Source organism: Pteropus alecto, unplaced genomic scaffold, assembly GCF_000325575.1.
Source record: "Pteropus alecto unplaced genomic scaffold, ASM32557v1 scaffold131, whole genome shotgun sequence".
Classification (NCBI taxonomy): domain Eukaryota; kingdom Metazoa; phylum Chordata; class Mammalia; order Chiroptera; family Pteropodidae; genus Pteropus; species Pteropus alecto.
This window is the reverse complement of record NW_006434709.1, coordinates 19609347-19621658: the sequence shown is the minus strand read 5'-3', so window position 1 is coordinate 19621658 and position 12312 is coordinate 19609347.

Sequence of the window (12312 nt, the reverse complement as noted above, 5' to 3'; positions counted from 1 at the left end):
CTATACCCAACAGCATTGCAAAAGAAAGATGAAAAAAGGTAATAGCCGGAGGCCAAATGAAATTCGGGCTGTCATAGAGGTGCAGAAAACATGCAGAGGAACCTCAGAAAGAAGGACAAACTCCTTGAGCCATTCCTCTTCAGCGTTAGGGCAAAACCCCTTCCCTCTGTGGTGGCCAAGCCAACCATCCCGTTGTCACCGAACCTCCATTATCCAAATTCTTTAGGGGCTGCCTGAATCCTGCCTAACTTAGATTGAGGAGTTTATCACCCATAACCACTGACTTCCTTTTCACTCAATTTCCGGAATCGTCTCCGGGGGGATTTTTCATCCATGTTAAATGATACCCAACATCCCAGTCTCTCCAGGCCTCTCACACTCTCAGTTCCGGTGCTCTTCGCTTCCTTTCCAGACTGGGCTGCCCATCCCCTTGGTCCCACATGGAAACCGCTTCATCTTTGAAGGCTTAACCTCTATACTCCACACCCAGATCACAAACTCTGATTCCTCCAGCGGTCGCTCAGGTCCCCCTACTATACCTACCTCTGACCTCACCTTGACCTGAGCTCTTGACTCTACCTAGTTCTGCGCATCTCTCATCCTCTCCTGACTTCGCTTCCTTCTCCATCCAGCCAAGATCCTGGAGGGTTTCGCTTCAGTCGTTCTCTGAAAAACCACCTCAGTTTGGTCATCTGCTTGTCTTTCTATCACATTCACCCCATAAACCCCTAATCCTGGATTATCCTAAATATCCTCCTTCTATACCTTCTATAGGACTGCTGGAGAAAACCTCACCCGAATGAAGAATGATGCCCGCAAGCTGACAGCACCGGCTTCTCCCTCGGCACTCTGCGCAGCTCCTCCCGTTCCCCTCGGAGTCTCTCCTACTTCTGTGTTTCCTCCTTCCCAACTCTACTTTCTTCCCTCTTACTTGACCCTAATAGAAATGTAAATTAAAATCTCTCAACTTCCTGTCTTTTCATTGCCACTACCTAGGAATCTATCTCCATCTGCCCTCAACGCTACCCCTCCTCAGAGGAAAGACAATCTGGTGTTCAGATGTGTCCATCGTCACTGACTTCAAGGCCCTGGCTCCATCAGAAACCACTTCTCTTCTGTGATTGCCAATCTATGGATTCCTGTTGGATTCCACACTTCCTATAAACATGCTCATGCCTCTTCTTTTTAAAAAAAATTCTCCTTCGACCCGTCCCTCCTTTCTATCACCATATAGTCCACCCTTCTCCCACAGCCAGGCTGATAGGACACATAGTCCATAATTTCAGTCTCCGCTTCCTGCCCTCCAATCCACTGCCCAAACGTGGACAATCTGGCTTTTACCTCTCCCATGCCACTGAAAACGCCTGGTCAACATTGACATTCAGATACCTAATGAACAGCTCAAACTCAACACATTTTAAAATTAAACTTCTGATCTCTGAACCCAGACCTTCTTCACTCACAATCCCTGCCAACACAGTTGTGGGTAACATCATCCTTCCAACTGTTCACGCTAAGAAATTCAAAATAATCCTTTTCTCCTTTCTCTCATACCCTATAGCCCAATCCACCAGGGATTCTGTTGGATCTACCTTCAAAATAGACCTAGAATTTGATACTTCTGACCACCCCCGGTGCCATCATCCTGACTTAGGATACCATCATCTCTTGCCCGGATTACTATGGCAGCCTGTCTCCCTGCTGCTACCGCACCCTCCCTACAGCCTATTATCGGAGAAGTAGCCAGAACACTCTTTTTAAAGCACAAGTTATACCATGTCATTCCTCGGCTCAAAACACTTCCAGTGGCTCCCCAAAGTCAAAGGCGTCCCAGTGGTCTACCAGGCCCTAGAAGATCTGCCTCCACCCTACTCGCATCTCCCTGACGTCATCTCCTGCTGTACTTTCTCACTCGCTCCCCTCCAGCCACACTGGCTTCCTTGCTATTCCCAGAACTTGCCAGGCACATCCCCGCTTTAGGCTGTTTCACCCGCTACGCCTTTTGCCTGAAATGCTTTCTCCACAGATAGTCACATGGTCGACTTCTTACCACTGTCAAGTCTTAGCTTACCTGTAACTTCTGGCCACCATATTTAAAATTGCAACATTTCCGGTTAACCCTTCACATGTGCGACTCTTTTTCCTCTTGCTCTCTCAAGTTTCGGACCTAAATAATCATCTGGTCACCAGAAAATCCGAAATCGAATGTATCTAGTCCTGCTCCTCTTTCAGATCCCTTTCGCAGCGAGCACAATTTGCACAACTCTCCAGGCCAGAAACCAGGATGTCGGCCGAGACGACTCCCTCTCTCACCATCCACATCCGGTTGGTCACCAGCCCTCTTGGGTCCACCCCAGTGCCATCTCCTAATCACCTCTTACTTGAGCGGCCATCACAGGCTGCTCAGTCTCTTTGCTTCTAACCTTACTCCTCCAGCTCATCCTCCACCTTGTCTCAGCATGGTCACTGCATGTTGCTTCCATGCCTCTCAGTCATCTATAGGGGGAAATCTGACCTCCACTCAGGAAGGAATGCCAGGCCTTTCATGCAGGCCCTACATGTCTGTCTAGCCCCCAGCCACCCCCTCACCAACAGTCCTGAACTCATACTTGCAGTCTCCCCTGAATGTGCCATGCCCGCTCATGCCTCTGAGCCTTTGTGCCTGCTTTTCCTGCCCATCTGTCTTTAGACATCTTGTTCCTCAAAGCTCAGGCATAACATCTTCCAAAAGCCTTCTCCGATTCCCGCAGGCAACCTGAAGCATTCCACTCCTTCTCTAGCCACATACCATACTTGCCTCCACCATGGCAATTACCTCTAGTCTTGTGGACCTCCCATGGTGGTTGTGTGGGTCAAGTGATAATAGGGAAATGGGCTTAGTAAACTGTAAAAGCTCAGATGTTAGTTATGGAGGGCTGGAGGGAGGCGCCAACAGTGAGAGATTAGAGGAAACAATTATGATACAATGAGATTACTACTATGGAGCTAGAGATGTGGAAATTGAGGCTCAAAGAGCTTCGAGCTTCAACAAGAAGCAAAAAAAACTTGGATCTAAGCATCCTGGTAACTGAGGAGGAACACTCAGGGTTCAAGTACAGGAAAAAGAATCTAGTCTTGTTTATTTGTTAAATAAAAATGCTGTCACATAAGGAATTTGGTGCTTACAGAATGGATCCTATAATAGAGAAGAGAGCTCTAGGCCGGGCTCTTAGCAATGCCTGTCAGAACTCTGCAACTGAACTTGCCCAGCAGGAGAGCTGCCACAGTCAGGATGACAGAGAATCGAAGCCCAATACACAAAACTGAGGAAATCAAGCACACACCACCAAAACTCCAGTCCCAGGATCGGGGAGGCTCTGCCACCCCACCCCCATGCCATGACACCCATGGAGCTAGTGACTGCACATTGAGTCAAACTACAGAAACATTCACACTGGTCACCAGCAAGAGCCAGCACAGCATGAAGTACTCCCTTCACCTTACCTCCAGACACCGCCTCAGTGCATCTGATGGTGGCAACTAATTTAAATCCAGATTCCCAGGAGCAGGGGAATCTGGGAAATGCCATTTTTGGCTTCTCAGCCTCTCAGGTACAAGACGACCGACACAGGAAGAATTTGATTGCCAATCTAAGCATCCACCCCACAGCACAAAGGGGAATTGCATGAAGTAATACACTTCTTATTACAGACAAGGTCCTCCAAGGGGAGCAGAATGTTTGCTTGTTCGTTGTTTTTGAATAAAGAACTAAAAGACATTTTAGTTCCTGGTGGGGAGGGGGTTGGGGGAAGGAGGGATTAATTTTTCCTAATATGGACTACAGAAAGAAATTTTTCATGTGGGGCATTCCATAGTGGACATTTCATGATATTACAGTGCAGTGTCTTCAACGAAAGACAAGAGGGGACATTCATGTGCTGGTTCTTAAAGTGGCTTTTGCTAAAATGCAAAGGTATAACGTGGAATCAGGACCCCACTTAGCCTTGTATCTGTCGTTAGAGAGTCTGACCCTCAGGTCAGCCAGTTTCAAACTGTGCTCAGAGCCTGCTGTTTCTCAGAGGAGCCTGGGGACTCCAGGTCCCTTCTACCGGAACAGCTGGAGTTTATCTGTGCTATCCGAAGTCTGCATAAAATTCCCTTTGAAAAAAGGGTTTAATTTCCTTCAAAAATGTTTGAAGATTAGTCTTTGACCAGCTCTCATAAAAATTATTTCTTACAACTGGACAATGTTAGATTTGACACTGACTCACAAGACTAGAACTCTGCTCAGCTGCTCAAGACTTCTTCAGAAACGTTTGTGAGGACCGAGATGGTCGATTTTGAGGTGGCCTTTTCCAGATGACAAAGTCTATTCTTTTTTTTTTCACCATTGCCTACACAACCCAGGTCCAGAATGGGACTGCGACACAAAATAAATTGCAGAATATCAAGGTACAAAAGAAGCTGGAAAGTTGTCCATCTGGGGCCCTAATTTTACAAGTGAGAAAACTGAGGTCTGGAGGGAGGAAGGGACTGGTTAGCCACAGCGGGGGGCCCTCCTTTCCCCACCCAACTCTGCCGTGTGGGTACTTAACACCTATTTTCTGCCAGTTCTATATTTAATCAGTGTCTTGCCTGCATCTGCAACTCCTTTTGAATTAAAATGCACCTGTCATAATGTTAGCAGTGTTCTCATGCAGGGTGCTGAGCATTTACCAGAAATTAGTGATTCTAAGAAAACTGCAGCAAATAAATGTCTCCATCAATCATATGAGCAGCTGTCTGAAAGCACCTGAATGCTTCCTGCTGCCTTCTGCTTTTCCCAGAAAGTGATCAACCATCTTTGTTGTTTCTCTCCCCATTCTTAGACAGAACATCTAGTCTTTACTCCCCAGACAGAGCCTGCCAAACGGGGCTAAGCTTTCTACCTAGCCAGCAAAAACAGCCTAGATCTGGCTTTGCAAAGAGAGGAACACCTGCCCCTGATGAGGTGAAGCCCAGCCACAGCCAGGCATCCTTCCGCCCAGGCAAAGTCAGATCTCACCAGTGAACAAGGCCAGCAGGCCCAGTTTCTTAAATGGATGGGTAGCTAGATGCTCAGGCAAGATGCAGGGTGAAGGTGGAGAGCATGTTCTGAAAAGGAAAAGAGACTGGGGCAGCAGTCCCCAAATGTTTTGGGCACTAGGGACCGGTGCTCCTGTGAGAATGTAATGCCTGATGATCTGAGGCGGAGCTGAGGCGGTGATGCTAGGGCTGGGGAACAGCTGCAAATACAGATGAAGCTTCACTCACTTGTCCGCTGTTCACCTCCTGCTGTGCGGTCCGGTTCCTAACAGGCCATAGCCCGGTACCCATCTGCAGCCCGGGGTTGAGAGAATGATGAGGAGAGCCTGTTGGATAAGTCCTACCAGTTGTGGGCGTCTGCTTTCCTTCTCACCTGTTACTGCTTATATTTGGCCAAATGAACCAGTCACCTCAGTGGAATCTCCTTAAAGCTGAACTTTCCACAGCTGGTTTGTCTTACGACTTTGCCTGATTCTCCTCCAGTATCACCATCCTTCTGGTCTCTGAGACATGCATTCAGCAAGTCCAGCTGATACTTCCCACGTAATGGCTTTTGTATCTGTCCCCCGGGTACCATCTCAGTCTCCCACGCCATCCTCTCTGACCCAGAATGTACAATAGTCTCCTAAATGGGCCCCTTCCTCTCGCTGTCCTACCCGCTCTCATACATAACAGCCACATTAACCTTCCTTCCACTACTTTGTATGTGATCCTTGCTCATAGATGTGCAGTTTTCCCCAAAGTAATGAGCTGGGTCTTCAAGACACCCCATAATTAGATCTCATACCAAGTTTCCAGACTTGTCTCCCATTAATGGCGCATTTTCATGTGTACACACACATGCGTACACACACACAGCTTTTGACGAAGCCAGAAAGATGCACCCACCAGTCCTAGGAAAAGTTCCGTGGATCCCTGTCATTGTGCCACTGTTCCCACCATTCCCCCACCTGGGACACCCTCCCCCATAATGTACACATGTCCAAATCCCTCTTATCCTGTCGACCTTCCCTTATTCTTTGACCTTCCAGGCCCGCAGGGAGCCCTGCCCACCCCGAATGCATACCCCACTTGTCACCTGCACCATCTGTTTGAACGTGGCCTCCAGACAACTGGCAGGTTAGACAGGACATATGTTATTATCCCCATTTTGCAGGAGCAGAAACTGCCTAAAGAGCCGAAAGCTGTCTTCAAGTTTGGGCAACAATGAGTAGCTTCAGCAGAACTAGGCTTGGTCTCCAGCCCAGTCCTCTCCCACTACCCTGAGGCAGAGGAGCCAGGGTGCTGGGAGCAGGCAGAGGTGGGGCGGGGGGAGAAAGAACAGGCCTTGAGGGTGGGGGGAGATGTCACTCACTCACGCTCCAAAGACCCTGAGGAGAGGCTGTGAGTAATGGTCAGCTCCCCAGTCAGCCAGGAAAAAATAGGGCAAGCTCTGGCTTGAGGGAACCTTCAGCACAGCGTCTACCACATAATCAGCTCGATCTGGGGCTTCATATAAACAACCCTGTTGCTATGTGGTAGAAACACGAGAGGGCAGTGTTTCTGATTTCTTGGGAGGTAGGACTGAGGCAACTGCCATCTTTGCATATTTCTATGTTATCATATTGACTGGGGGGAGTTCAACATCGTTCACCAAACCGCGTAGGAAAACACAGTAGCCAGGCCTTCAAAACAGGGCGCCTTTGTCCACAGCTGACACTCTGGCCCGGGGCCCGGCTCCGCTTCAGGGAAGGATTTAGGTCAGAAGGAAAATGGGGTGGGGATAGCTGCAACCTTAAAACCTGTTTTAACACAAATTTGGGGAAATAGTTCCCCTCTTCCCACTATCATACCTATGCCCCCTGGGGCAGGGGATGGCTGGCTGGCCTTTCCTTAGTAATTACAGCTGACGTTGAAGAGAAAATATTGGTAGGCCTCGTTAGCCCTGCAAAAGAGTTATTTGGCATCTTCTCATCATGCTGGAAATTCCCCAAGCCATTTTGCTAGGCCAGCACTTCTTTCCACTCGGCTCAAGCCAGAAGTCTTTGCTCACCTCTTCAGAGGGTGCAGACCTGTGCAAAGAGGGATGGGACGGGAGAGACGCTTTCAGTCGACTGGGGAGGTGGCCACAGAGCTAGGAGCGATTTCCAAAGCAAATGCTCTTCAAGAGGCAAAAAGGATGATGTTCATCTAGCATCTGAGGGTTGTGTCTGTGTTATATCAAGTTTATTTTCTATGCGTTTCAAGAAAAATAACTGAAAGGGGGTTTATGAAGAGCAGCCCCTTCAGGGCCGCTGTCACATCGTCCCTTTAAACACCCTTTTCAAAAGGCTGCTTTTCACAGGGATCAGCCAGAGAACCCACTTCGAAGGCCAGTTCTTACCATCTATAAGCATTTATAGGGTTGGCCGAAAGGTTTCAGGTTCCTGCATCTTTTGTGAAAAGGGGTCACCTGCGCAGGCCTGCCGGCAGCGCGATGCTTTTCCGCTGGCCTCGCTCGCCATCTTGTGGACAAAGGCGGTACTGCTGCCAGGGAGAGGCCTCTCCTTGGGCAGAGGCTTCTGGAGCAAACTAGAAAATCAATCAGAGAAGGGGAGTGGGAAAAAATTACTTTTGAATATCAAGAAACCAGTACAGGCATATTTCAGAGAATACAGCAATAAAGCGAGTTTCGCAATCAAGTAAGTTTTTTTGCTAGTGGAGGGTCTTGCCTTCAATTTGTAAAACATGAAACCTCGGTGAAGCTCAATAAAGGGCAGCACAATAAAACAAGGTATGCCTGTGATCGATTTTATTTTCTACAGCAAAAGTGCATTTAATGATATAGTTCTTTGTTGTTTTTAATCATTTCCAGTGCTTCTTGCCTCATTCAACAAATATGTAGTTGAGCTCCTACTGTGTGCCAGATGCCATGCTAGGTGCTGGGGTAGAGATGAATCAGGCAGTCCTGTCCTGAATAAAAAGTTTAAAGTCTTTTTCTGTGAACTTAAAGCTTCTGTTTAAAGAAATAAGTTTGAAAAAAAAAAAAAAAGTCAAGTCTAGAGGTCCAGAAACATGTGACCCACTAGTAACATTTGCATGTGATTAGTGCCTGGGGAGGGGGTGTGCCACATGTATAGCAAGGCCCCAGGAAAAGAAGTCTGCCTGGGGCAGAAAGGGGAAATGGTCCAAGGGGAACAGAGAAAGTGACATTTGACCGATGGCGAGGCGCAAGGGGAGGGCAGGGAAGGGGCAGTTAAGTCTTTACCAAGTCGAAAACTCTCACCACTTGCTTCAGTCTCCGTGGTGGTGGGCGGCCCTGGTAGGAGAACAAGAATGCTGGTCCCTGGGAACCTGGGGGGCGTCTAGAGAAGGGAGCGAGGTGAAGGCTTATGGGCTCTTTCGGAAGGTAACTTTGGTTATAGGTTTGTGGGTGTGGGGCGGTGAGTGCTGTGGCCAAAAGGAAGTAAAACACCAGACTTTGGAGTAGAAGAAACCTAGGCTTGGATCTCAACATTGCTACTTAACGCTGTGTGACAAGGGCAAATCACGTAACCTCTCTGAGCAGCAGTTCCTTCACCATAAATCAGGGTGAGAATAACAATTGCTCCTGAGAAGAATAAAATGAAGCAATGACTGCAGAGCCCAGCCCGAGGCCTCACGCATGCAGACTCCCAGAAGCGACTGGTTGTGGTGAATGTGTACCCATTCACCTGTGAGGCACCCCATGTGAGGCACCCCACAACTCTCAAGCGTCTTCTAAAGCTTGTCAGACACTGCACAGGTCATACTTATACTAAAACATTATTCGTTTAACTAAATTCAAATTTAGCTGGTCCTCTTGCTTTTAGCTGCTATATCTGGCAGCCCTAATTCCAATCCCATGTTGGGGGTGTGATCCAGAGTGCCCAGGCTGGTGACATAAGCGGTTTGGGGCTGACATGGAAGCCCCTCGAAGCCGCAGGGAACTCGGACAGCTTCTATAGGTCAAAGCTGCATTTTGATCCACCCTCTGATAATGATCCCAGTGCCACTGAGGCTGGTTCCCTGTGAGTTCTGCAGGAAAGAAGTTCTAAGGGAGGGAAACACAGAGCACTCGGAGGAAAATAAGTCTAGATCAAGTAAATTTGGGAAACCACACTAAACAAAAGTATGTGGTTCCTTTATTGCAAAACTTTAACCTGCTGGTGTGGATTAGGGACCCCAGCAGGGGTCTGGTGTATAGCCCTTCCCTTAGGACTGGCTTTCTGGGAAATGACATCTGAAAGCAAACCCACATCCAAAACGCCTCTCAACTACAGGCAGGATACAGGTGCTAACACAGTCCCTGTCAGAGTGAAACGCTCTCGATCTCACAGTGACGAAAGCAGCCCCTTAGCCAGCAAAGACAGCATAGTTGTGGCCCACATGTGGGTTTTTAAGGAGGGTCCTACTATAAGCACTTGGACCTTAAGCTGATGGAGTATTCATCGAATTGATGATCAGCAATGAGGGATTCTGCAACGGCTCCCCAGACTGCCAGCCATCTCTGTCATTATTCTTCTTCTGCACCTAAAATTCCACCATTTGGGCGCAGAGGCCTTGATACCAATCGAAATACAAATATGCCTGGGAAGAGGGGCTCAATGAGCCACCAGCAGCCACCAGACATGGTTTGATTCAGTAAACGAGATCCCTCTCAGGTAGCAGCTCCAGTGACAGCCTTGTTTTTCTGGCAGAGAAGTTACTTTCCAGCCCAGAGCAAGTGCACAAGCTGAGGGGAGGAGCAGGGCCCTGCCAGGGCCAGCAGAGAACAAACACAAGGTCAGCTCTTTCAGAATTTACCCGGCTCAGGTCTTACATGGAATCTTGTCAAAAGCTAAGCACAGGCCTAAAATGACAGCCCCCACATAACAGCTAGAGGCACGTAATCCTTTCCCATGGGTCTGGGCACCTGCTCTGGAGACTCCCATCTATCCCGAAGCCTCTAGTCACCTGTGGGATTACATAGCATTTACAAGGCGCAGGTCAGACTCAGGGCCAGGCCTGCTCTAAGCTGGTCCTTAATTCTGGTAACTGAGCCCAGTTGCTACCCTAGTCCTAAGTCCCGAGTGCTTACTCTGGTCTTCCCACCTTATTTTCTAAGCTCCGAATTAGATTCCCTACCAGATCATCCCCTCCTCCTGTCTTAGTTCTCTGCTTGTCATTCCACTTGATCTGTAGACCTACACCCCTTCAAGGATCAGAGGTCCTACCCCAAGCCCAAAGGCAAACCCAGTTGTTTGCTGGCATAGCTCTTCTGCCCGCTGGAGGGAGCTTCCAGGGGTCACGCTTGGGACAGCTACCGACTGTTTCCCACTAGATCTCTCAGATGCCAAGTGCCCCTCTTAGAGTCTCATTCCCATGGTTCTGTCTGGGCTCGGTTCCCAAGTATTTCTGTTGGTGACATATTCCTCCCACTTTAAACTCCTCCTTGCAACACTGACCCTTACACAACCAGTTCTTCCTATTTGGCTGCTGCCAGCCATTCTTTGGAGCTACAACCCCTCCCAAGGGTCTTGTGGGTTCAGTTTTCTGGGGTGACATTCTGATACTTCTGCAAATGGCCAGGAGCAGGAATCCAGAAAAACTCCTGGGCTGAAAGCCTCCCAGTAAAGACAAGATAGGCCACAAGGGGGCAGTGTTGGCCAACACTAGCGTCACAGAGTCAGGATCACCTTCCCATGGTTAGGGAGAGGGGGAATGGAACCACACAAAGGTGAGGAGAGTAAAGTTCTTCGTGAGAATACGTTTATTTTACACAAACTTACATGAAATGAGAAAAGGTGTCAGATAAAATGAGAAAAGGAGGCTTTTTTATGGACTTCAACAATGTCAATGCCATTACCTCATCTCAGCTGGACCCAGCACTGAAAAGCACATGTACAAGGCCAGGTGGGGAAACTCTAACAGCAAATGCAGCACTGGACTCCAAGCCCAGGTGTAAGGCGGAACCAACTATAACAGGCCTGGACGAAGGAGCAGCCTTAACCACCCCGGCTTTTCACCTGCAGAAGCTGTACGCCTAGAGAGTTCAGTGACCTACCAGACTTGGTTTAGCTGTGGCGGAGCCTGGGTCAGAACCGCAGAACCCCTGTCCCTGGTACAGAACATTTTCCACTGCACTCCACTAGGTAGTTCCTCTGACCTCAAATTAATTAATCGGAAGTTGTTGCTGAGAGTCACCGTGACACAAGGAGGGGCCATGGAGGGTGTTCCGGCTCCGAATGACGGAAGTTCAGAATTTCAGTCTTAATCGAGCTCTTCGTTGGAATATTCCTCCCATCAGGAGCTCCAGCCTGGTTAGAGCACAAGGTCACCTGTATTCAGGCCTCTCAGAGGTCACCATAGGTGCGCTTTGCTTAACAGGCTCTTACATGAATGGCCATTAAATTTCTATAAATTATAGATTGGAGGAAAGCATCTTTGTGAAATTATGCACAAAACTCCTTTAAATAGCAAAGTTCCCACACTCATTACCCTATTTCTCAAAATAGAATTAAACTTACAAGACTTTGATCCACACCCAGCTTTGTGGGAATTCATCTACTACTAATTCACTACTACTACTAAGTCCAGGGATCCTAAAGAAAAGTGATGTGTAGGTTGGATATGACCCAGGAAGGGAGGCCTCTGGTTCTGCTGGGGTGTGAAAACATAAACAACATGTGGCTCCTCGACTGGCCGTCTGCCTGCCGATGTCACACACAAGCCAGAAGGGAGCTACAGCCTGGCCAGGGCCATTGGCTAACACAACCCTTTTCTGTCACCTCCTGGGGGCAAGGCAATGTGCTCCGCACTCACCCAGCCTCTAAGCCAGGGGGAGAGATGAAACGAGCACCGGATAATTTTAATACAAAGCAGTCAGAGAAACAAAGCACACAGTTTCGCAGGCGGTAGTAGCTGGGATGGGCTCTGAAGGCTGGAGGGGAGTATGTAGGTGGAGACAAAGGAGAGAGGGTTTTGTGGGCAGAGAAAACCCGCCAGCAAAAAGTCAGGAAGGCAAGCGAGCATCGGGTGTAGATTATATAGTCCACAAAGGTAAGAAAAATTGCACATGGTGACCCTTGGTGTTCCCTCGGCACCTAAACCAGAGTTGGAACCCTGGAAGGAACTTGCGAAATGTTTTCGATGACTTCAATGAGGCAGGTGTATTCAAAGGGAACTAAATTCCTGGTATGCATAAATTTATTACCTCTCAGCTGCAAATCCACCCTTCATTGCCCTGCTCCCGATACTCAAGCTGAACTGTATAAACATTTCTCTTGCCAGTCCACGATGATAAGCTTTCTC